This window comes from Piliocolobus tephrosceles, chromosome 9 (assembly GCF_002776525.5).
Source record: "Piliocolobus tephrosceles isolate RC106 chromosome 9, ASM277652v3, whole genome shotgun sequence".
NCBI classification, from domain to species: Eukaryota; Metazoa; Chordata; class Mammalia; order Primates; family Cercopithecidae; genus Piliocolobus; species Piliocolobus tephrosceles.
Window position 1 is genome coordinate 123,299,447 of NC_045442.1, and position 26,636 is coordinate 123,326,082.

Below are 26,636 nucleotides of genomic sequence, written 5' to 3' on the forward strand. Positions count from 1 at the left end.
CAAGCCAAGATCTTTATTTTATGATTAAGGAATTTAGAAAGACTGTAACTTGCAACGTTTTGCATGGAAAAGTTATCAACCCCTCCTGAACAAAAATATCAACTTCTTTTGTGCTTTGAAATCGCAGGTCAATTCCCTTTTGCAGGGAAGAAGTCTCTCATTTTGTGCACTTGTCCTGTATTTTTAACACAGGAGCTGCTTAAAAATAATTCACCTACACTGGAAGCCTGTGATCCCAGCTGAAACCTAGGCCCATCTCAGATCACCCCCTTCAATCAGCCAGTGCCTGGTTGTGTAAGCTTGTGTGTGATTCCACCATTTACATACACTGGGTAGGTGTGAAGAGGCCTGGCACACAGCCATGTCAAGGTTAAAAGGAGCTGAGAGATCATCAGCCCTGATGCCTTCACTTTACAGCAGTAAGGGAACTGTGGCCTCAAGAGGGAAGTTGGTATCCCCTAAAAGACAGTTCATTCAAAGCCAAGCCAAGACTTACCTGAATCTCTCCTGACTGCCTCTCCCTGTTCCTCTGCATTCACCTTCCTCAGGGTTACGCAAACCTGCTCCCTGACCTGCAGACTAGAAAACTGGACTCGGCGGCAGAAGCCCTTGCTTACCTAACAGTATGCAGAAGGCAATTTACTATGAATGCTGAGTTGCTTTCTTCTAAGTGCAAAGGTGAAATGATTTCCACTCCTAACAGTTCTGGAAGAATAATGGGAGCGTGAAGAAACACCATCTTCACCGATGCCCCAATTCAGTCTTCGCTGTACAGATCCATCAAGTTCCAGGTAACTCTCCTGCGATGCGCATAAGGTTAAGGATTTAGCTAGAGATGAAAAGGATGTCATTTAAAAGCAAAAGCTAATTGAATAGGGCAAGCTATGAAGAATTCAATACAAATGTCCTAGGAGCTTCCAGCTCTCTCTGTACGTGGCGGTAGATTTTAGCACTGAAATTTGATTTTTTTTCCACTTTGGGTTTTTATTTTATATCCATCACTTGACAAGGATTAGCTCCTTCTCTTCATTCACCCCTCCGGGAGCATTTAAATGATACTTTGTTCTTGAAAATGAGCATTTTTACTTTTAGCTATTGATTTCAGAGTTCTGTGAACTTTCCCTTGAAGTCATTTCCTCAGACCCCTCTACAAGCTCAGGGACTCTCATCCCTATTCCACATAGGGTCACATTTCAACAGATCTTCTACCCTCCTGGTCCTCCTGGTGCCTGACCCCCAGGAAATAAGGAGCATGTTGCATTGAGATGGCCATTATGTATCTCCACTCACCAGAAACACCATCGCCAGGTGGCAGGGATACAGGATGACAAGAAAACAATCCCATCTTTCATTTCCCAGCTTCTGTCACCCTCACCCTCCAACCTGAAAACGGACCAGAAAAATCCAGTGAGAAGAAGTTTGAGAGCCTCTGTACCAAGGTGACGAGGAATCGCAAAGTCCCACTGTTGCCTGCCTGGAGAGAAAGGGTTCAAGTGAAAGAGAATAAATCGTATTCACCAAGCAAATATTCAGCTTGACTGTTTAGGGGAATTCCCTTTTGATATTTTTGTTTTCTCTAAGCTTGGCCTAGCCTTAAAAAAAAAAAAAAAAAAAAAAAAAAAAACTGTCATTTCTATTCAATTAACTGCTTCCCCTTCTGACTTTAAATCAAGGGCAGTGTCTGTTCAATTTAATTACTTTCCAAGGAGCCTGTATGGTAAAGCAGCCACCACGAACGCAAAAGAGCCATATGGTGCTTTACAAGGCAAGAATTCGATATAATTTAAGGATATTCTCCTAACAGAAAATGCAATAAAGCTGATTTCCCCCCTGCTGTTTTTCTAGCCACTTGACATATAATATGTTTGTAGGTCAAGATTTCAGCTGAACAATTCAAAGCAAGTAAAATGAGGAGAGTGTCATTTACCTATGGAAGGTTTACAGAAGGGAATCACTGAAGGCCTTGCTGTCCCAACTGTTCTGATTCTGCGTAAAAAGTGACCTTTTTATTTAAGAAGGGTGCTTATTTTTATTATGTACATGTGCAAAATTTTCAGATGTAATGGCATTAATAATTGCTTCACTTTTACACTGTTGGTAGGAATGTAAATTAGTTTAACCATTGTGGAAGACGATGTGGTGATTCCTCAAAGATCTAGAACCAGAAATACCATTTGACCCAGCAATCCCATTACTGGATATATACCCAAAGGAATATAAATCATTCTATTACAAAGATACATGCATGCATATGTATCTTTATGCAGATATTCACAATAGGAAAGACATGGAATCAATCCAAATGCCCATCAACAATAGACTGGATAAAGAAAATGGGGTACATATACACCATGGAATACTATGCAGTCATAAAAAGGAATAAGATCATATCCTTTGTAGGGACATGGATGAAGCTGGAAGCCAGTATCCTCAGCAAACTAACACAAGAACAGAAAACCAAACACCACATGTTCTCACCTATAAGTGGGAGCTGAACAATGAGAACACGTGGGCACAGGGAGGGGAACCACACACATTGGGGCCTGTCTGGGGGTGGGGTGGGAAGGGAGAGCATTAGGAAAAATAACTAATGCATGCCGGGCTTAACCCCTAGGTGATGGGTTGACAGGTACAGCAAACCACCATGGCACACGTTTACCCATGTAACAAACCTGCACATCCTACACATGTACCCTAGGACTTAAAATAAAAATTTTTTAAAAGACTGGGGACCCAAATATCACTTTAAGTAATAAACAGAATATCTTTTGGTTTAAAAAAGAATTGCTTCAACATTACAAAACAAGAGTAAGCCAAAATTGTGATGCTGAAGGGGAAAAATTACAGAAACACAGCATGGCCAGAACACCAACACCCTAATTCTAAGCTTGACTTGGACACCAGTGAGCTGTGGAACACTGAGGAGGCAGCTTTGCTTCTCTTTGTCTGTGTTACCATCTGTGAAAAGAGGGACCTCCATTAAATCAACACCAGGACCGTGTCTGTAACATTCATGAAGACTATTGGATGGCAGCACGGCACCTACCAACTGCCAGCTACAGTCCAAAATGAAGCACTCCCCTCTCCCCAGCAGAAGAATCAGCAAGAGGACAGCTTCAAGCAATGACATGAACCTATAGTGTCCACAAAGACATAACTTAATGGCGGGATATCCACAAAGACATCCCACCTGAGATGGAGTTGCTTTTTTTTTTTTTTTTTTTTTTTTTTTTTTTCGTTTTCTCCCCGGCTCTGGGCTGCAGTGGCACGATCTCAGTTTACTGCAACCTCTGACTCCCCAGTTCAAGTGATTCTCCCACCTCAGCCTCCCAAGTAGCTGGGATTACCGGCACATACCACCACGCCCAGCTGATCTTTCTATTTTTAGTAGAAACGGGTTTTCACCATGTTGGCCAGGATGGTCTCAATCTCCTGACCTCGTGATCCACCTGCCTCAGCCTCCCAAAGGGCTGGGATTACAGGCATGAACCACCGCACCTGGCTGGAGTTGCTTTTTTTAATTAATGGCATCATAGGGTCCAGAAAAATGTGGTCAAAAGATGAAACGGAATGTTAAAGCATAAGGAATTGCACTTCTAACATGTTAATTTACATGGTGTCATCGGATATGCTGGGAATCAATATATTCTGTCCCTGGGTAAATTTTTTCATTTATGTACACTGTACATAATACGAAATTTGTATTACATAATTTGTAATAAGGTACATAATTTCACTCAAGTTATCTATAGTCTTATGTAGACTCCCCACTTTGGTCTGTCTACATTACATAGCTACTTAAGACTATAGGAAGCAAGTGAGAATCAAAGACATGTACCACGTTTTTAGTAGAAAACTCCCCTTGCAGTATACCAGCCAAAAATGATGGATTATCCAGTAAATCAAAAAGTAATTAGATAGTCTCAAATTCCTCAGTAGGTCTTTCCCATATCTTCGTATCTTCATATACATTCACCCCGAATAAAAATGTCATCCTTTTATTCAAATGATAATGACGTCTTCTGTGAGTTCAACACAAAAGTGATCCGCTACTCAGATGTAAAATCCCAAGACAGATCATGCTCTTTAGGCTTAGATTAAGTTTGAATTAATCAAAATCTTAGGCATGTTCCGTGTAATAACATACACATTTATTGTAAATGACTCAAGGGGACCTTAATCTACGGATTATTAGTCTTCCCAGATCTGGAGTGCTGTCCATCATGTTTTCTTCATGTTGGTATATGATTTTATGAATTTGATGCAAAGGCTGGATAAACCATGCTCATGCCCATTTTCTGTGTGGCTGTGTTCTTAGCTCTCATTAGCCTTTGTTGGCCAGGCACTGTGGCTCACACCTATAATCCCAGCACTTCAGGAGACAAAAGTGGGTGGATTGCTTGAGCCCAGGAGTTCGAGACCAGCCTGGGTAACACAATGAGACTCTGTCTCTACAAAATGAAGACAAACTAGCCGGGCATCATGGTGCGCATCTGTAGTCCTAGCTACTCAGGAGGCTGTGATGGGAGGATCACTTGAGTCCAGGAGGTCGAGGCTGCAGTGAGCCATGATTGCACCACTGCACTCCAGCCTGCAGGGAAAAAAAGCCTTGGTTTAACTCATTAAATGAAGATGAAGTAAGGGGCGTGAGACAGAGAGAAATCTTTGTAAAATGAATCAGTTGGGCTGGGCAAGGTGGCCCACGCCTGTAATCCCAGCACTTTGGGAGGCCGAGGCGGGTGGATCACCAGAGGTCAGGAGTTCGAGACTAGCATGGCCAACATGGCGAAACCCCATCTCTACTAAAAGTACAAAAATTAGCCAGGTGTGGTGCCAGGCGCCTGTAATCACAGCTACTCAGGTGGCTGAGGCAGGAAAATCACTTGAACCCGGGAGGTAGAGGCTGCAGTGGGCTGAGATCGCGCCACTGCACTCCAGCCTGGATGACAAGAGCGAGACTCCATCTCAAAAAGAAAAAAAAAAGAAATCAGTCAATATTACAGCCTTCCAACAGAACCAGTAAATAATTTAAGACACTATCCAAACACCTCCTCAAAAAGATATTCTACTACCTACTCCAATTTTAAACAATTTTGATAATATAAAACAAAGTAGCAAATTTGAGTCTTTGTTGTTGTTATTGGAAATAGGGTCTTGCTCTGTTGCCCAGGCTGGAGTGCAGTGGCACCATCATAGCTCACTACAGCCTCGAATTCTTTGGCTTAAGGGAGCCTCCCACTTCAGCCTCCAAAGTAACTGGGACTGCAGGCTCACACAACCATACCTGACTAAATTATTTTTACTTTTTACAGAGACAGGGTATCAACATATTGCCTGGGCTGGTCGTAAACTCCTGGGCTCGAGCAATCCTCCCCACTTGGCCTCTCAAAGTCCTTGGATCACAAGTGTGAGCCACCTCACCGGGCCTAATTTGAGTCTTTTATACAGTTACTGCCCATGAATGGCAGATAACTGTAATTTTTGTGTTTGTGATTGCTCTAAATTCACAACATGTATTTAGGCTCTCTAAATCAAATATGGATTTTCTCTTTGCCTAAATGCATCAACCAAATGCCAGTGGAAAATATCAACCAATCAATTAATCAAAAAAGTATCTTGGCAGTGCAGCTCTGGGCACTATCATATTTGGTCCATATGCAAACAGGTTTATTATATATTTGAAGACATAGGACTAAAATACTTTATAAATTATACATATTCCACTCATAATGATATGCACCTATGACACACAGTGCAAGAGTTTAGAAGGGAAAAATAATAAGTGCATGTGAAAAGAGATCTCATGATGTGTGTTCATCCCATGGAAACTTTTTATTGCATATTTAATAGTTGTATGTTTTCACAGTTCTCACTTGTAGTCTTTTCGGTAATGACTTCTCAGCTATGTGTTCTAAGTTCTTTAAGCTGCACAATTAGTTACTTTGCAATGAAGACATCACCTTCACTGGACTAATGAATAGCCACAGAGAGTAAGGATATGGCTGAGTAAGACCTTTCTTTAGGGGGTAAGACTGTACAATAAAAGAGCTTACTCTTTCAAGTATCGTATTTCCCAAATCATAACATCTTTTATTTATTTCCTATGCTATCCCTTCCTACTTTTATAAGATTTACCTAACAAAGTTAATGTTTGCAATGAGAGAGTCTGGTTTAATTAGACTGTGCTTCCAGGTAAGATGCAGTAGGAAACAAAAGAACACTGTTCCAGCTGCAACAACTTTCAGAAGCCAGATAAATCACTAAAACCATATTGTCCAAGACATCGGAAAGCTATGAAAGCAAAAGGGACTAACTGAACCCAACCCAAGACAGAAGAGCCTTTCCAAGTTCAGGGGGCAGTCACTGGCTGTTTTCTATCCTGGGAATGGTTGCCTATTCTGAGTGCAAGATGAGGCTCAACCTGGCCTAAATACAAGGACATTACTGTGAGAAAGAAAAACTGGAAAGCTGTTGGAGGTTGTGTGAGGCTGAAATGACAATTTGGGAACCTCACAAGTCCTAAGTGCACAATATTCCTTTCCCCTGTGGTTCACTTGCTGGTGGAGGGGCACATAGAATATTTGAAATCCTTAAAATAAGATACAGAAATACATGAGGGGCCCTCAAAAAGTTCATGCAAGCTGTGTATTATGAAAAATCCATGCATGAATTTCAAAAACATTTTGCAACAAAATATACTCATAGTAACTTGTTATACCATATCTAACAGGATCTAGCTTCAGGGCCTAAGAAGGACGAGACATCAGTTTGAAAAGACCCCCTATCAAATGAATTCTGCAAAAATTAAAGCGAGAACAAACATCAAACTGATGGCGAAGTTTGGGAAAAAGAATGGTGAAATCACTGCGGCTTTAAAAGCAGTTTGTGAATACAGTGTCCCGAATAAATTCTCAGCTTACAAATGGATAACTTGTTTTAAGAAGGGAGGAAGCAATGTTGAAGATGAAACCAGCAGCATCAGATCATCCACATCAATTTGCAAGGGAAAAAAATGCATCTTCTTTGTGCTCTAATTGAAGAGGACAGACAATTAAAAGCAGAAACAATAGCCAACACCACAGACATCTTAACTGGTTCTGCTTACACAATTCTGACTGAAAAATTAAAGTTGAGCAAACTTCCACTTAGTGGGTGCCAGAATTGTTGCATCCAGCTCACCTGCATACAGGAGCAGGGGCTTTCAACGGAAATTTTAAACAAGTGGGATCAAGATCCTAAAGCATTTTGAAGATTTGTAACAAGAGGTGAAACACAGCTTTCCCAGTACCACCCTGAAGACAAAGCACAACCAAAGCTATCGCTACTGAGAAGTAGAAGTGGCCGAGTCAAAGCAAAAGCAGCCCAGCCAAGAGCAAAGATCATGGCAACAGGTTTTTGGGATGCTCAAGGTATTTCACTTGTTAACTTTCCAGAGAGCCAAAAATTGTAACACCTGCTTATTATGAGAGTGTTTTGAGAAAGTTAGCCAAAGCTTAACCAGAAAAATGCCCAGGAAACCTCCACCAAAGAGTCCTCCACCACAACAATGCTCTTGCTCATTTATCTCATCAAACAAGGGGAATTTTGTGAGAATTTCAATGAAAAGCATTAGGCATCCAACTTACAGTCCTGATTTGGCTCCTTGTGACTTTTGTGTTTTGTTTGTTTGTTAGTCTTAAAAAAAACTTTAAATGGAACTCATTTTTCTTCAACTAATAAGGTGAAAAAAAGAGTGCATTGACTTGGTCAAATTCCCAGGACCTTTGGTCCTTTAGGGGTGGACGAATGGCTGGTATCATTACTTACAAAAGTGTCTGAATTTGATGGAGCTTATGTTGAGAAATGAAGTTTATAGCTTTTATTTTTACCTTTTCATTCAATTTTTCCATCACCTATTTGAAGTCCCTTCAAACTGTAGTGTCACAGTAATGGAAACACAAAGTTGCCATCAAGGAAGAGCATCTGCTGCAAAAACACAGCCAGTCTCTTTCATAGGTATTTGTCAAAGCTAGGAGAAGCAGGGGGCTACAGACTAGACAGCAAAAGTCAAAACTGCTGAAAGGAAGACAAGTTACCCTGTAGTCCTGGCAGGCAGAAATGGGGAAGGCAGGGATCTGCCAGGCTAGCAACACAAAACTATACAGTGTCTTCTCCACCCTAAAATTATATTTTTTAATTTTATTCATTCATTTATTTTGAGACAGGGTCTCACTCCATTATCCAGGATGGAGCACAATGGCACGATTACAGCTCACTGCAGCCTCCACCTCCCATGCTCAAGCAATCCTCCCACTTCAGCCTTCTGAGTAATGGAAACTACAGGCACGTACCACCATGCCCAGCTAATTTTTTTATGATTTGTAGAGGTGGGGTTTTATTATGTTTCCCAGGCTGGTCTCAAACTCACGTACTCAAGGGATCCTACTGCCTCGGCATCCCAAAATGCTGGGATTACAGGTGTGAGCCACAGCACCTGGCCTAAAGCATTTTAAACCAGAGCTAAACTGTTTGGCCAATGCCTTATCCCTGACTAAATCCTCAAAGAATAAATTCTTTCTGGGCCAAAGAAATACAAACTTTATTCTCTACTATCCTTTTATGCACAGTGTCCAGCATAAAGTAAAAAGTTACATGACATGAGAAGAAGCAGAAAAATGGCTAATTGTCAGAGGAAGAAAATAAACAGTCATTTGAAGCAACAGAGATGATCCACATGTTGGAACTAGCATTTTAAATAAATGCTGTTAATATGTTAAATAAAATAATATTTTATTCTATATAAAAAAGAATCAAAGGATGCTCTACAATTAAAAATTAAAATATCTGGAAGTAAGAATTCATTGGTTAGGTTTAACATCAGACTGGCAAGTTAGAACCCAGGATTGGCAAACTCAAAAACAGGTGAACTTTAAAATATTTTTTTAAAAAGTACACTGAGAAAAAAAACAACAGAAAACAAAGGACACATGAGATATAGTCAAATGATCTAACAAATGTATAACTGCAACCTCAGAAACAGAAGAAAATGAGTAAAAAACAATATTTGAAAGAATCACAACTGAAAATTTTCTAAAACTGATGAAAGATGTCAATCTATAGAGTCAAACAGCTCAACAAATTCCAAGCAGGATAAATACAAAGAAAACCACACCCGAATTAATTGCTATGGGGTAAGATTTGAGCATCAATGTATTTTAAAGCTTCCTAGACAAATACTTCTGTATCGTCAGTGCTGAGAAACACTGGTCTGATGAATGCCATATTTTAAAAGTATGTACAGTTTGTTTAACGTGTTATGTTTTCTAGGGAACATAAAATGAAGCAAGTTATAGCCTCTTTCTTCTTAAAATGGCCCCAATAGGAGTCAGAAAACAAGTTAAAAATCTCAGTTATCATCTCCATACCACAATTCCACAACTTTTTTTTTTTTTTGAGATGGAATCTCTCTCTGTTGCCCAGGCTGGAGTGCAGTGGTACAATCTCAACTCACTGCAGCTTCTGCCTCCCGGTTCAAGCAATTCTAATATCTCAGCCTCCTGAGTAGCTGGAATTACAGGTGTGCACCACCACACCTGGCTAATTTTTGTATTTTTAGTAGAGATGGAGTTTCGTTATGTTGGCCAGGCTGGTCTTGAACTCTTGACCTCAAGTGATCCACCTGCCTCGGCCTCCCAAAATGCTGTGACTACAAGTGTGAGCCACTGTGTCTGGCCATTTTCACCATTTTTAAATCAACATATTTCTCTCTATAATCCATTGATTATCATGGAAAGAAAAGTGAAATGGTATAGAATAAATCTGGCTAGAAGTTTTCTGATTGAAAAAATATATATTCAGAAAAATGCTGCAGGAAGGAAGGAGTACAAAAATAGGCTTTATATAGCACTTGCTATATAAAGGAGCCCTGTTACCTGACATGCATCTTCAGAGAAGATACTAAAAGATCAAAAGAAGATAGATTTTTATCCTGGGTGAAGACACTTAACAGTCAAGTAGACTAAAACTTGTCTCTTAACTAGATAGAACAGCCAAAGCAAAGGAGAGTCTATGTGAGACCAAGACAGATGAATGACTAGAAAGAGAAGACAAATCCCAATGGGGCTTTGGACACCAGGTTTGCTACTGTCTCAGATTTGGGGTCCATTTCCAGAATAAGAATTTAGAGCTGAGAAAGACAGAGTTGTTTTTGTCAAGTTTGAACGTAAGATTAGATTAAATCATGACTAACAGCACTTAATAGTTGATGACAAAATTAGACATTTTGAGTTTAAGTTTATTTTGCATAATTATTATGCATTGTTTGTGTGTGTGTGTGTGTATGTGTGTGCGTGTGTGCTTTAAAAAAAAAAAAAAAAAAAGGAACAGGCTGGGTGTGGTGGCTCAGGCCTGTAATCCCAGCACTTTGGGAGGCTGAGGTGGGCATATCACTTGAGGTCAGGAGTTTGAGACCAGCCTGGGCAACCTGGTGAAACCCCATCTCTACTAAAAAGTACAAAAAAAATTAGCTGGGTATGGCAGTGCATGCCTGTAGTCCCAGCTACTTGGGGGGCTGAGGCAGGAGAATTGTTTGAACCTGGGAACCTGGGAGGCGGAGGTTGCAGTGAACTGAGATCGTGCCCCTGCGCTCCAGCCTGGGTGATAAAGTGAGACTCCGACTCAAAAAACAAATAAAAAGAAAAAGAAGGAACAGAAATTGTGGCAATAAATGTAGGCTATCCCAGACCTAGATCTACCAGGAGAATCTTCTTTTTGATTTTTCAAGACATGGTCTCCCTGTCACCCAGGCTGAGTTCAGTGGCACGATCACAGCTCACTGCAGCCTCCACCTTCTGGGCTCAAGTCATCCTCCCACCTCAGCCTCCTGAGTAACCAGGACCACAGTCATGCATATCACATCTGGCTAATTTTTTTTATTTTTTGTAGAGACAGGGTCTCACTATGTTGCCCAAGATGATCTCCAACTCCTGGAAGTAAGCAATCCTCCTGTTCCAGCCTCCCAAAGTGCTGGGATTACAAGTTCGAGCCACCGTGCCTGGCCAAACAGGAGAATCTGTACAAAGCAGGAGCACATGCTCAAAAGCATCTCCCACATTCTGTTAACCCACTTTCTTTGTCCTGGGCAATAGCCCCCCAAATAGTGAATTTACCTAAATTTATAAAAGTGACCAAAATGAATGTGAAGTTGTTGCCCTTGTAATTACCAAATTTTAAAGTTCAAATAGTGAATCAGCAGAAGACAGATAGGGCATTTCCTGGTATAACCAGGTATAAACTCTCCACCAGGCAGTCCCAGAAAGCTCCTTGCCAGAGGCCTCTCCCTATGCACTCCCACTTCCCCCACCCGTGGCCCACCCCCCACCTTCCGCTGCACCAAGCCTGCAGGAGCTGTCCCCACATTGGTCCAGCCATGGCTGTAACCTAATGCTGCACATTCTCATGGGAGACAGCTCTGCTCTGTAGCTGCCCACATGTTCTACACAATTGCAACAGGAGGTACCGCACTTCTCATCCATTTTTCATGGTGCATCAACTCCATGTGACAAAATAATTTGCTGTTGATGTGGGGTTTTATTACATTCCCCTTCCCAAGACGTATCCATTTTTTCTGGCTTCTAAATATTACTTCAGAGAATGTGCATTGTACATGAAATCAGCCTTTCTTGCTTACACTATGTTTTTGCCATTTACCCTTTCATAAAACATATGATGATTACATTCAATCCTATCCTCAGGGCCACTACTTTACATTTCCTTTCAAAATTCTCAAAGTGACTCAAAGTTTGCTGGTGCTCCTGATCTGTGTAAGACCTTGGGCCGTCTTTGTCCTCGGCGCCCATTTCTGTATTCCACTATGCCCAGTCACTTTTGACCTACTGGTTCAAGTCCTTTACCTGTAGATTAATTCAAAAGACTACAAATACCACTGGAATCCCAAGCTTTTTGCTGCTAGTTATACTTGTGGAGTTTTTGTTTTGTTGTGTTTTGTTTTGGTTTCTTGTCACTCACTACAAAGTGGAAATCTGCACAAATTCCTTTTAACGCATTTTCTTTATCGCTCATCTTACGTAAGCCAGCTGCCTTCAACCTAGATACTAGCTGCCAAATGATTACAAATATACAACAGGTTAATATGTTCTCTTTGAAAGAAGAAAAGTATTTTTCTTTCTCTAGACCCACCATGTTTTTCTAGTGGCCAAGACACATGAGAAAGTTTCTCAATAAGAGGGTTTTGTATTAGAAATATCTATTTAGATACCTATTTCTACCACTACGCATGACACGTGATTCGCCTTAGTCCATGGTGGATGAATGAACATGTGAGTCTTGAATGACATTCCCTGCACTCTCACCACTGAATGTTATGTGGCCAGCCATGAACCAGATACCTGACCTTTAAGCAAGTCGGTGGCATCCTACAATGATCTTTGGCCCTTATATTTATGGGTTTGTTTGTTTGGTTCAAAACCGTAAAGACACTAAGAGCTTCTTTGTCTAAGCTTTATATATAACCGAGGAATCTGCAGGAAAGGCAGAACAGAAAGTTGGCATTTTGATTTTAAAAATTGGAAGGCACCTTGGATTTCTTCAAGGCGGAGAGCAGCATGGGGTGAACGCTTGGCTGCTATTCACATGTACCTGGATGGCCGGCCTCCTGCAGCCCCGCAGTGTGTCTGCATGCCATCCTCAGGGCACAGGAAAACACGAGAATCATCACGGTTGTCCCACACAGGTCATCATGAGGGCATAGACACTCCTCACTGTCCAGAGTCCATAACGAGCCACAACTCCACAAAACAGAATTGTTCTTTACTGATTCTGATGCTAAAAACCCCTAGCCCTCCTGCCTCCCCTGAACCAAAATCATATAAATGTCTAGCAGCTTTTTACAGAAGCATTCAGGTGGCTGCAAGCTCTAGTACAGTTGTCTGGTTTGTGCATTGCACAAGGCAGCTGACACAGGGGAAAGTGCAGTCTGAGATCCAGCCTGTGTTTTGTTTCCCAAGCCCTGAGCCTTGGCACTGGCATGTGTCCATGTGGAAGAAGGGATGCTTTTTCCCCACACAAGGGTGTAGTCTCCTTGCCAAGCCATGTGCCTGGAGGCCCAAGGATGCCTAGGGGTGGCTCCTTGTTCTAAATTGACTGTCCAGAAGAGAACCTTGCTCTAGTTCACACACAAGTTCAGTACAGGCAAGTGGAAGCCTAGGATGAGCATTCAAAGTGTGTGCATGCAGCCGGGCACGGTGGCTCACGCCTGTAATCTTAACACTTTGGGAGGCCGAGGCAGGCAGATCACTCAAGTTCCAGAGTTCAAAAACAGCCTGGCCAACATGGTGAAACCTTGTCTCTAATAAAACTACAAAAAAATTAGCCAGGCATGAGGGTGGATGTCTGTAATCCCAGCTATTTGGGAGGCTAAGGTAGGAGAATCGCTTGAACCTGGGAGGCGGCTGTTGCAGTGAGCTGAGATCACAGCACTGCACTCCAGCCTGCGTGACAGAGGGAGACTCCATCAAAAAAACAAAGTGTATGCGTGTGTGTGTGTATGTGTGCGTGCATGTGTGTGCATGTGTGTGTGTGCATGTATGTCATGGTGGGGGTGCTGCCCAGGGTCACTGTGCATGTGAGCCCACCGGTTAATTCCTTTGCACTGTGTCAAGGGCACAGCCTTACTTCCTCAGCCTTGTCTCGGGTATCACACACACATGTTCTCAAGATAATCAGAGAATATTCATGCCCTAACTCTCCTCTTTTTCTTTTCAGATTTCTCTTCTCATAAGCTCCACCCCATCTGAAGTCGCTTTTCCCCCGTGCCCCGAGGTGCACCAACTCTACCTGGAAAAGTATAAAGTGCTAAGACCCTGCTCCCTCCTTGCACCTCGCATGTTCCAAAATTGCAGGCATTTGCTGAATGCCAGTGGCATTCTACTAGCAATCCACTGATGCATAATGAATTACCAAAACTTAGCAGCTTAAAACAGCAAACATTTTTCTCTCAAGGAACATTTTCTCTGTGGGTCTAGAATCCGGAAGTGGCTAAGCTGGGTCACTCATGAAGGTGGAATCAAGCAGTCAACCAGGACACAGTTACATGACAATTCAACAGTGTCTCCAAGCTCCCCCACATGGCATTGGCTCTAAGTTCCTCTCTGGCTGTTGGTTTGAGGCCTTATTGTCTTCCCACCAAGGCCTCTCCCTAGAGTGGCAGCCTGCTTCCACAGAAGCCAGGGATCCAAGAGGGATGGAGAGGCAATGAGTGGAGAATGCTCAAGGTAGAAGCCCAAGTCTTTTATAACCTAATCTCAGAAGTGGCACATTACTTCTGCCAAACACTGTTGGTCTTGCAGACCAGGCCTGATACAACGGGCAGCAGGGGCCCCTGGGGGCCACCTTGAAGGCCGTCTACTACAGAGTCATTCTCAATCCGCATCTGCTAGCTCACCGGAGCGGGAAGGCACAGGCAGGCAGTGAGCACACATTCTTCAATAAGGTGTTCACAACACTGCGAAGCAAATCCCAGTTTTGTTCTCATTTTGTTTTGTTTGTTTGTTGCTTGTTTTAGAGATGGGGTCTCGCTCTGTCACCCAGGCTGGAGTATAGTAGCATGATCATAGCTGACTACAGCCTCGATTTCCCAGACTTAAACAATCCTCCTGCCTCAGCCTCCCAAGTAGCCGGGACTATAGACGTGCACTAGCACATTCAGCTTGTTTTTGTTCTCATTTTTCAAATGAGAAAACGAACTCTAGGAATGAAATCATTCATCCACAGACCCAAAACTAATAGTAGACAGAATCCGTTCCATCCTTTCCCAAGGACAATGTCTCACTCTTTGGAGTATTTTTCTCTGCCCTCCTGCCCACCCTTGGTACATTTACCTGAGTTATCGTCCTACTCAAAATAGTTCCATCTTTCAACTGAATAGAGAAGAGGATCCCATCTCTTCATAATGGCATTTAAACTCTTCTACAGTTTTGCTACAACCTACCTATGACAATTCATCTTATGTGTCCACTTCACCTGGCCATGGTGCCCGGATATTCAGTCAAATAATATTCTGGATGTTTCTGGGAGGGTGTTTTGGAGGGAGATTAATAGTTAAATCAGTGGACTCTGATTAAAGCCGATCACCCTCCCTAATGTGGGTGGGCCTCATCTTATCAGTTGAAGACCAGAATAGAACAAAAAGACTGAACTTGCTCAAGCAAGAGGAGCTTCTCCAGACACCTTCAGACTGCATCTGCAGCAAGAGCTCTCCCTGGTTTTCTAGCAGACAGCCTTCATGCTCAAATGACAACTCTTCCCTGAGTCTCCAGTTTACAGACCTCCCTCATCAGATTTTGGACTCACAAGGCATCCACAATCACTTGAGCCAACACACACACTGACACACACACACACACACACACTCACACACACGTTCTCCAAGTTCAGCTTCCCCGAGAACTGTGGCTAATACACTCCTTTCTACCCTTTCTTTTTACCACGATGCCCATCACTATCTCCTCAGCATCACAGTTGCTGCCCACATGCTCACACACATGGCCACGAGCACACACACCTACACTCTGGTTCACCCACTCAGGACACTCAGCATTTTCCCAGCATGTCCTGCATCTTCCCATTTCCATGTCTTTGCTCAAACAGCTACGACCTCTCTCATAAATGCCCTCACTCCTGCCCCTACCCAGTCTGTTCCACACCTATAATCTTGCCGTTCTTTGTCGTACATCCTCCACTACAGCATGTATCATTGGGTTCTTCAGTATAAAAGTTAATGTTGGCTGGGCACAGTGGCTTGTCCCTGTAATCTCGGCACTTTGGGAGGCTGGGGCAAGGGGACTGCTTGAGCCCAGGAGTTTGAGACCAATCTGGGCAACATAGCAAGACCCAATCTCTAAAAAAAATTCTTAATTAGCTGGGTGTGGTGGCCCATGAGTGTAGGCCCAGCTACTTGGGAGGCTGAGGCAGGAGGATTACTTAAGCCTTAGAGTTCAAGGTTGCAGTGAGCTGTGGTCACACCACTGCACCCCAGCCTAGGCAATAGAGTAAGACCCTGTCTGTAAAAATAAAACTTTTTAAAAAGTTGTAAAGCCTATCTCCAATACTAGATTTGGAGCTTCCAGAGGGCAGGAATGATGCCATTCATCTCTCTTCAGCACACCTCAGTCACAAGTACAGCACATTACTTGCAAGGACTAAGTATCGATAAATATTTTCAGAACTGAACTCTTCATCAGTACTTACTAGGTGTTGAAATCTATGGAATCACATCTCATTGTATCCAGGGCAAAAATTATACACACACACATATAGTACATACATATATAAAGTTACTTCTATATATATATACACACACATATATAAAGTTTTATATATATACACATATACGCATAGAGTGGGACAGATATGCTAATAAGTATTTTTGAAATAAGAGAGTAAAAGCTCTGGGAGAGGTATTATGTCCTATAATGGCCACTATTTAAAAATGAAATGGGTACACGCTGGAAACACGGTGTACTGGTCTCCTCAAATGACCCCCTTGCTGAAAACAACTAAAATTCTGCATGAAAAGAAATGTCATCTCCTTAAAAGAATCAATGAGCTGGTAAATCTGTATGGGGTAAAAGATATGGGAGATGAAGGCCAGGACCTGCCCAAGGTGGGCATTTTCTTATCTACAGATTAAAACTCAGAGAGTTATACTCTCATTGTAACAATGACCCGGAAATAAATTCCCCCTAAAGGTCTACAAGGGGGGATAACAACCTTTTCCCCAGAGCAGAGGCTAGGGAGAATGGGAATACCAGATCCTGAGTTCTCGTGACAGGCTAGCCCCAATGTGGATTTGTAGCTTGAATTTATTGTATTTAAATATTGAGACAGAGAGAGAGGAATAAATTTTTTTAAATATCTCATTTAGAGAATGAGAATGTATTTAAAGTAATCCCAAGGTCAATAAAGTACAGTAAGCATATATAAATACTCTCTGAAGAGACTCTCCTTCACCCCCCACATCAAAGAATTACCAAATATAAGATTCCGTGGATCATGAGCAGCTCAGAGGGAAAGAGTCACTAAACACTTGATGGAGAAACAGAAGGCACAGCAGTCAGAAGACAAAGATCATGGAAGTTTTCAGATACTGCAATTATCAGAAGCAGAATATTAAATAATTAAGTTTACTATGTCTAATTAAGAAAGGACAAAATTGAAAATATTTGGAGGGCCTAAAAATGTATAAAGAATTATTACACAGATTTGAATAATTAAATAAACCTGTTAGAAATAAAAATAAGAATTATTAAGATTAAATCAAACGACAGGTGTAAGAACAGAGTAGACACAGGTGAAGAAAGAATTAATGAACTGAAAGATGATTCTGAAGAAATTATTCAGACTGAAGCAAGAGAGATAAAGTTACAGAGACAAGAAAGAGAGAATAAGAAAGATGGGGATAAGATAGAGGACTAATAATGTTCCCAATTTTTAGGGTCTAATCAGAGTCCTAGAGGAAGAAAGAAAAGTAATGTAGAAGACACAATATTTAAAAGAGATAATTGAGAAGAACTTTGCAGAACTGATAAAAGACATCACTCCAATTGAAGAAGACAAGTGAATCTAAAGCAAGATACATAAAAATAATTCCACAGCTACACATATCATAGTGAATATGCAAAATATCAAAGAAAAAAGATTTTTAAGGTAGCCAAAAAGAAATGATAGATAATCCTCAAGGGAGTGACAAAGCAACAGCTAGCTTCTCAACTGCAGCAAGAGAAGACATTGAAATTACATCCTTGATGTGCTGGGGAAAAAGAAAAAGACTATTAAATTAGAATTCTATACTCAGCAAAAATATCATCCAAGAATGAGGACAAAACAAACACATTTTCAGATATGCAAAACCAGAGAGTTTGCCACCAACAGACCCACAAAAAAAAAATTCTAAAGGTTGTACTTCAGGAAAAAGAAAAGTAATTCCAGACTACAAGAAAGAATCTCTAAGCTTCAAGATAGAATATATTATAATGTGGGAAATCAAAACTAAGACGACACCAGGCAATTAAAATGTCCTGAGAGGTATAAAAAATAGAATTAAAATGCAAGACAATGATATCAGATAAATTAGGAGAAATATAATTGCAGTTGCTGTGTTCTAAGGTTCTTGTAACTCTGAGAGGAAAATGAAGATATCATTTAACTTACACATTGTTAAACTAATAAGCACATTTTAATTTCTAGGCTAGTGACAAAATGGAAATAACATATACAAATTCCAAGTAGAGGAAAAAAATAGAATGAGAAAAAAGGCAAGAAATAAGAGAAAGAAGGGACAAATAGAAAATTAAAAATACTATAAAAGATTTAAATACATATACATGGGCAATTACATTTATAATTCATAGACTGAATGCTTCTCATTAAAAGGCAAAGATTGGTATACCAGTGATATGGTTTGGCTCTGTGTCCCCACTCAAATCTCACCTTGAACTGTAATAACCCCCATGTGTCAAGGGCAGGGCCAGGTGGAGATAATTGAGTCATGGCACCAATTTCCCCCACACTGTTCCCATGGCACTGAAGAAGTCTCATGAGATCTGATGGGTTTATAAATGGGAGTTCACCTACACAAGCTGTCTTGCCTGCTACCATGTAGGACATGTCTTGCTTCCCCTTTCCCTTCCGCCATGATGTGAGGCCTCCCAGCCATGTGGAACTGTGAGTCAATTAAACCTCTTTCCTTTATAAATTACCCTGTCTCTGATATGTCTTTATTAGCACATGAGAACAGACTAATAAAAGCAGATAAAATGAAATTAAATTTGACAATAAGCCGTTTGCAAACAGCACATCTAAAACAAGATATAGAGAGGTGAAAAATAAAGGGATGGAAAAGAAAATGCATTTAAGTATTGGCCAAAAGCAAAGTATATGGTATAAGATATATTAATCTCAACTGTTTAATTTTTAAAAGATCTCTTCATAAATATGAGAAAATAAAGTCCCAAAGAAGATATAACAATTGCATATCTGTTTGTACCTCATAGCACAGTCTTAAAATACATAATGCAAAAACTGGCAAAATTATAAGAAAAAACAACCCAGAATCATAGTGAAAGATTTTTCACACAACTCACTCAATAACTCATTCAATAACTGACATATCTAGCACATAAAAATAAGAATGAACAAGAAAGTTTTGAACAACATAATCAACAAGTCTTACCTAATAGACACATGTAGGACGCTTCACCCAGTTACCATAGAATACATGTTCTTTGCAAACTTGTGCACAGACTGACCACATGCTGAACTATAAAGCAAGTTTCAACAAGTTTCAAAGATTATCATAGAGATTTGCATTATATCACCACAATGTAATCAAGCTACAAGTCAAAAATGAAAAGTTAACCAGAAAACTCTTGGGTATTTGGAAATTAAGAAATATACTATACACAAATGCCAATTCCAGGTTGATTAAAATACCTAAATTTATAAGGCAAAACAATACAACTCATGAAAGGAAAAACAGGCAAATATCTTAATGACCTCAAGATAAACAATACTTTTTAAAACACGACATATAAAAACAAACCATAACGGCCGGGCGCGGTGGCTCAAGCCTGTAATCCCAGCACTTTGGGAGGCCGAGGCGGGCGGATCACAAGGTCAGGAGATCGAGACCATCCTGGCTAACACGGTGAAACCCCGTCTCTACTAAAAAGTACAAAAAAAAACTAGCCGGGCGAGGTGGCGGGCGCCTGTAGTCCCAGCTACTCCGGAGGCTGAGGCAGGAGAATGGCGTGAACCCGGGAGGCGGAGCTTGCAGTGAGCTGAGATCAGGCCACTGCACTCCAGCTTGGGTGACAGAGCAAGACTCCGTCTCAAAAAAAAAAAAAAAAAAAAAACAAACCATAAAAAATACAGCTGTTAAATTCAACCACACTGCAGTGAAGAACTTCATCAGAAGACACCATAAAGAGTGAAAAGACTAAAAATAAAGATCTTTGAAATATCAGCTGGGCACAGCGGCTCATGCCTGTAATCCCAATACTTTGGGAGGCTGAGGCTGGCAGATCGCTTGAGCCCAGGAGTCTGAGACCAGTCTGGGCAACATGACAAAACCCCATCTCTACAAAAAAATACAAACATCAGTCAGGCGTGGTGGCACACACCTGTAGTCCCAGCTACTCAGGAGAATAATTTGTGCCTGGGAGGCAGAGGTTGCAGTGAGCCAAGATCATGCCACTGCACTCCAGCCTGGGCAACAGAGCGAGACCCTGTTTCAGCAAATAAAATAAATTTTACATAATTTCCATGTGTCCTGAAATATTCTCAAGAAAAAAAAAAAAAAAACCCGATAGGCACTACCACAAGAAAGGTGATATGGTTAGAAACAGGGAGGAGGAGTGAGAAGCAATAAAGGTGTAGATAAGCTCTGAAGTCTTAGTCAACAGGATCTGCTGACAGTTTGAATGTGGATGTGGAAGAAAGAAAAAAGTCAAGGATAACTCCATGATTTTTGACTTAGGCAAAGGTAAAATTAGCATCCATCAAGGAGCCATGAAGGGGGCCACAGCTGGGGTGTGCTTGGAGGAGTTAGCCTTGGATAGAAGTTTGTGACTATTGTGAGACACCCAAGTAGAGAAGTCGAGTTGGCAACTGAATGTATGAGTGTGGAGTTTGTGAGACAGATCTGTGGTAGGGGTATAAATGAATTTTGGCCCAGGAAATGAATATAGTAGCATTTCCGTGAGCTGAGACTGGGAAGGCTGTAGTGGGAGTAGGTTTGGAGAGGTGATCATTTGGATGTCAGTTTTAGACAGGTTAAATTTGAAAACCCAAGTGGGAATCTTGAGAAAGCAGGTCAAAATATGAGTTTAGAGTTCAAAAGAAAGGTCCAGTCTGGAATCGTAAATTTTGGAGTCACCAGTGTCTTGATGATGCTTAAGTGCATAAGGCAAGATGAATCACTAACGCACAAGTATGGATAGAGAACATAAGGGGCTGGGTGCAGTGGCTTACACCTGTAATCCCAGCACTTTGGGAGGCTGAGGTGGACGGATCACTTGAGGTCAGGAGTTTGAGACCCTGGCCAACATGGTGAAACCCTGTCTCTACTAAAAATACAAAAATTAGCCAGGTATGGTGGTGGGTGCCTATAATCCCAGCTACTCGGGAGGCGGAGGCATGAGAATCACTTGAACTTGGGAAGTGGAGGTTTCAGTGAGCCGAGATCACGCTGTTGCACCCTAGCCTGGGTGACAAAGCAAGACTCCGCCTCAAAAAAAAAAAGGGAGAGAGAACAGAAGGGGCTGAAGAGAAGAGGCTTAGGGCATTCCAACATGAAGCAGCCAGGGAGGTGGGATAGGAGGAGAGCCAGAGCAGGACGCCATGCGAGAGGCCAAGAGTAAAAGCATGTCCAGGAGTGACCCACTGTGCCAAAAGCTGTCTGCCATGACGAAAATATCTTCACAACAATTACAAAATAGTTGGTGCAAGTCACTGAAGCCAACAGCAAATATTAAAATCCCAAACCTACGCTATTTCATTCATTTTCTTTTTTTTTTTTTTTTTTGAGACAGAGTCTCGCTCTGCCGCCCAGCCTGGAGTGCAGTGGCCGGATCTCAGCTCACTGCAAGCTCCGTCTCCCGGGTTTATGCCATTCTCCTGCCTCAGCCTCCCGAGTAGCTGGGACTACAGGCGCCCGCCACCTCACCCGCCTAGTTTTTTGTATTTTTTAGTAGAGACGGGGTTTCACCGTGTTAGCCAGGATGGTCTTGATCTCCTGACCTTATTTCATTCGTTTTTTTTAAGTTTTAGTTTAAGTTCAGGGGTACAAGTACAGGTTTGTTAGGTAAACTTTTGTCAGGAGGTTTGTTGTACAGATTATTTCATCACACAGGTATTAAGCCTAGTACCCATTAGTTATTTTTCCTGATCCTCTCCTTCCTCCCACCTTCTACTCTCCAACAGGCCCGTGTGTGTTGTTCCCCTCTATGTGTCCATGTGTTCTCATCATTTAGTTCCCACTTATAAGGGAAAACATCAATATTGGGTTTTCTCTTTCTGTGTTAGTTTGCTAAGAATAACGGCCACCAGTTTCATCCATGTTTCTGCAGAGGACATAATCTCATTCTTTTTTATGGCTGCATAGTATTCCATGGTATATATGTACTACATTTTTTTATCCAGTCTATCATTGATTAGCATTTAGTTTGCTATTGTGAATAATGCTGCAATGAACACATGTGTGCATGTATCTTTATAATAGAATGATTTATATTCCTTTACGTATATACATTCTTTACATTGAACTTCTTATTCTCATTTTTAATGATTCCATAATGTCCACTGCTCTGTAAAAGTTGGTTCAGTATTTAAATATAAATCAAATCAATCAAACACCCAGAGTGATTAACAGAATAATTAAGGTTGCCACGCACCAAAAAGATACAGATACTGTCCAAAGCCCTGAACTGAGAAGACACACAAGGAAGGGAACTGCAAACTACTTGTTGAAAAAACGTCTCCTATTTGTCTGTTTAGCATCCACTTGATGGTGAATGTACTCTCCTTTGAGAAGATTTTAACATTGCATTTTAGTAGGAATACTCTTAAAAGCTGCATTAATACCTATGATTCAGGAAGACCTTTTTCAGAAACGCCCAGAGCAATGAACCATTGTCTCTCTTCTCCCTAAGAGTCTCCCCTCCTCCCTATCTTCTGTCCCAGAGAGTATTTTCTCAAGCCAGCTTAGGGAGCAGGACTGCGCTACCTTGACAAAAATATTCCACGACCTTTAGGTGACCTTTCTCTGAGACTTGGAAATGGCGTGCTTCAACTGTAGGTCAGGCACAGGATGACTTTACTAGTGCTCCCCGAAAGACAGGGCTGATGAATGGCATTTGAACCCTGTTTCCCTAATCCTTCAGGCAGAATTAGAGGCTCTCCATAAGGGTAATCCTGAATGATTCATGATGCCTGCTTCAGCACAATCACACATCATAGAAATACAAATTGACAGTTCGCACACATTGGCCTCATGGTGGTATTTACTTAAAATCCTCTCAAGTACACTCCCAATGACTGCTGTGGGGACAGCTCTCTCTGGAAGGCTAACAAACAAAGAAGCACTTACTTATCATATCCAGCCACCAGACTTGCAGGTGCACGGGAGCCTTTGGAATATTCTGCTCTCTTTGTGCCACTTGGCACTTACCTCCCATTGGTTCAGGCAATTGGTTTGTTGGTTGATTGCGAGGATAATCCTTTAAAAAACAAAGAAACAAAAAAGGTAGTAAAACAGAGACCTTTGGATAACCCCTTTGGCTTGTCCTGGAGTTTAAGTTGGACCAAAAAAATCAAGGCAATGAAACAGTAACAAAGGTGAGGAAGAGATGGACTGTTAATAACATGGGAGGAGAAAACTGGACACACTTGAGTGTGTTCATAAGCTCTCATTGGTGAATCTGTAAAGAGAAAAACTCATATAGAGACCCCTAAGAAAACATCTAAGTTCATTATTTTTCAAAAAAGAAAAGGTGGGTAATATTGGAAAACCAATAGGCAAGTGTCAAAGTTTTTGATCTACCTTTGTGTTCTCCTCACCAGCAACTCCATTGCTTCTACGTCAAAAACAGAGACCGGGCATGGTGGCTTATGCCTGTAATCCCAGCTTTTTGGGAGGCCAAGGCAGGCAGATCACGAGGTCAAGAGATCAAAACCATCTGGCCAAGATGGTGAAACCCCGTCTCTACTAAAAATACAAAAATTAGCTGGGCATGGTGGCATCCACCTGTAGTCCCAGCTACTTGGGAAACTGAGGCAGAACCCGGGAGGCAGAGGTTGCAGTGAACTGACATTGCGCCACTGCACTCTAACCTAGCAACAGAGCAAGACTCCATCTCTCAAAAAGAGAGAAAGAAAGAAAGAGAAGAAGGAGAGAGAGAGAGAGAGAGGAAGGAAGGAAGGAAGGAAGGAAGGAAGGAAGGAAGGAAGGAAGGAAGGAAGGAAGGAAGGAAGGAAGGAAGGAAGAAAGGGAAAGAAAAGAAAGAAAGAGAGAGAGAAAGAAAGAGAGAAAGAAAGAAAGAAAGAAAACAAATACTTGTCACTTTGAGAAATATTAAGGTTGCCCACACAGTCGCATCCTGATGGCTAACCCTGGATGATCCAGGAAGAAAAAGAAAGATGCAGTATTTGGAAAAGCATGGAAGTCATGTCAATAAAAGCAGAACCCACTCAGAACTGCATCAATACCAGCTTTTGCAGAGACCCCTTTGGTGGTTAAACACGGTGAGAAATAATCTTGTTAGTGGCAGTGGGGAGCTTCATTTCCATTCCATTTCCATTGTGTGTAAGACCATCCTGTGTTGACTTGAAAGAACTCCCCTTCCCCTTTCTGGCTTTCTCCAACATTCACCCTATTGCTGGCCTCTTTCCTGTCCAGAGCATGAAGATGCATCCTTTGGAGATTAAGGAGAAAAGAAAACACCACACAAGTAGATCAAGAGGTGGCAAGGCTCCAGGCAAAAGCCTACAGGAGAGAAACTGCATTCTTCAAGACACCTGTCTTTACCCTTTGTGCATGACCTAATTAGGTTTTTGCTCTTTTCAAATTTTTTTTTATAGGTGTGTCCAGTTTAATAAAAAGGGAAAGGGTCATCAGGTGGCCATATCCTATCCTTGTCATTCATATCCCCAACCTTCAGATCCCTTCTACCCTCATAAGTTTGAATACAGTCAAAATTAGTTGGGTCAGAAACTGTTGTTATGATTAAAAAGAGATACAAAAGTCAGCACCTCCTTCATTGAAAATAAAGGTTGAGAAACGTGATAAGAAAAAACTAAAATATAGCTGCCTGGGGAGATCTTAATCCTTCCACATAGACAGATATCCTCATACCCACAGGAGCCTATGTGGACTAAAACCAAACTGAGTCCATTACTCATTCCCTCTCCAACTCCTCTTGTGACTCTTCTTAGACCTTTCGGGAGACTTTGAGTGACTCCTGTATCTGTGACTACGGTGAGAACCTGGGGACTTGGAACGGGATCTGTGCCGCCTATCTCAGAATCTGCTGCGGTGACGTCTGGGACTCTTACTCCGATGCCTTTCTCGGCGGGGGAAGAGGCTTCTCCTTTTCGAGATCGATTCCGCCTTCTGGGAGACGGACTCCTGCTCCTTCTGTAGCGCATTGTGGGAGAGCGACCGGGCTTGTCCAAGTCTCCGTAGCTTCTCCGGCGGTGATCAGGTGATGGCACTCTTTCCGACTTCTCATCCTCCTCTTCTTCCTTTTCACTGGACCCCACGCTGTCCATGTCCTCTTCCAGAGCACTAACTCGAGGCTCCAGTTGCTCAGCTTCCTCTTATACCTAGCGTTTCTGCAGCCGGAGCAGAATGATATCACAGACCCTCTCACTGAGCACTAGTTCATCCATAAACTCACCTACATGCATCAATTCAAACCCCCATTTTGGTTCTGGCTCTTGACTTTTCGACAGTCACTGTACAAAGGTTCCAAGTACTTATAGCAATCAATTGCAGTGCCCGTCAGCCTCATGTAAAGTGCCCCCAACACGCGAACATACTTGAAATCTTCATTTTTGATAAACTCTACAATGATACCTTTCTTGGATTGAGCTTGAAGCATCTTCAAGATTAAACACAGAAAGGGTGTTGGTTTTATGTTGCCACCATAGACGCCACCCACAAACATTAACTCCATAGCTTTATCGACTATAAGTTCAGCCATAAGTCCAAAGCACCCTCTGTCCAGTAGTTGGACTCATACACTCGCATTTGAATGATCTTCTCCACCAGATATTGAGGGTTGGTGCAGCAGATGCTGTGCACATCCTTCAGTGTACGGTCAGCCATTTTAGAATGCCTTTGATTCTATTTCCGTCGGGTCCTTTAATACGTCACATCCAGGTTCAGAAAAAAAAAAAAAAAAAAAAAAAAAAACCACCTAGAGGGATGGAGAAAGGTGGAAGAAGTTTCACTAAACAGCTCAGGCGGCCATCTTGAAACTGGAAACACTGCAGCGCTCAAATTCTTAAATAAATTCCACTTACCTTTTTTTTTAAGCAGGCACAATATTTTTATTACGATTAATTAATGATCAATCGCTTTTACCATGTGGATAGCTCCTGTGGCTTAGACACATTCTCCTGAAGTTTAGATGGTAGGAAAAAAATCAAGGCAATGGAACACTAACAAAGATGGGGACAAGATGGACTACTAATAACACAGCAGAAGAAAGCCGGAGATGCTTGAAAGTGCTGATAAGCACTAAGATGTGTTGTTGAGACAGGGCCACATCAGTGCTCTACAATCTGCTTACTGCATTCTGATGGTTGCATAAACAACCTTCTGAGTGACCCCGTGGTGAGCATCAGGGATCTCCTGGGTTCTGATTGGTTGGATGTGCTTATGGTTTGATTGGTCTGAAGTTACAGATGTCCAGTGATAAGAGTATAGATTAGAGTGGCTGTTCTCACAGAAGAAGTTACCAAATCCAACGGTTTGAATCTGTGTCCCCACCCAAATTTCATCTCAAATTGTGATCCCCAGTGTTGGAGGTGTTGGAGATGGAGCCTGGTGGGAGGTAATTGGATCACGGAGTGGGATT

The 26,636-nt window shown here is 41.7% G+C and overlaps 1 long non-coding RNA gene and 1 pseudogene across 1 annotated transcript; both read right to left on the reverse strand.

Moving 5' to 3' along the window:
- Positions 1-656: 656 nt before the first annotated feature.
- Positions 657-23,326, reverse strand: LOC111549966. Its single transcript, XR_002733884.1, has 3 exons — positions 23,144-23,326; positions 1,291-1,383; positions 657-800 (listed from the first exon to the last, which is right to left on the reverse strand). It is a non-coding gene; the product is annotated as an uncharacterized LOC111549966 (long non-coding RNA).
- A 1,620-nt stretch (positions 23,327-24,946) lies between these two features.
- On the reverse strand, positions 24,947-25,882 carry LOC111549946 (annotated as a pseudogene).
- Positions 25,883-26,636: the final 754 nt, after the last annotated feature.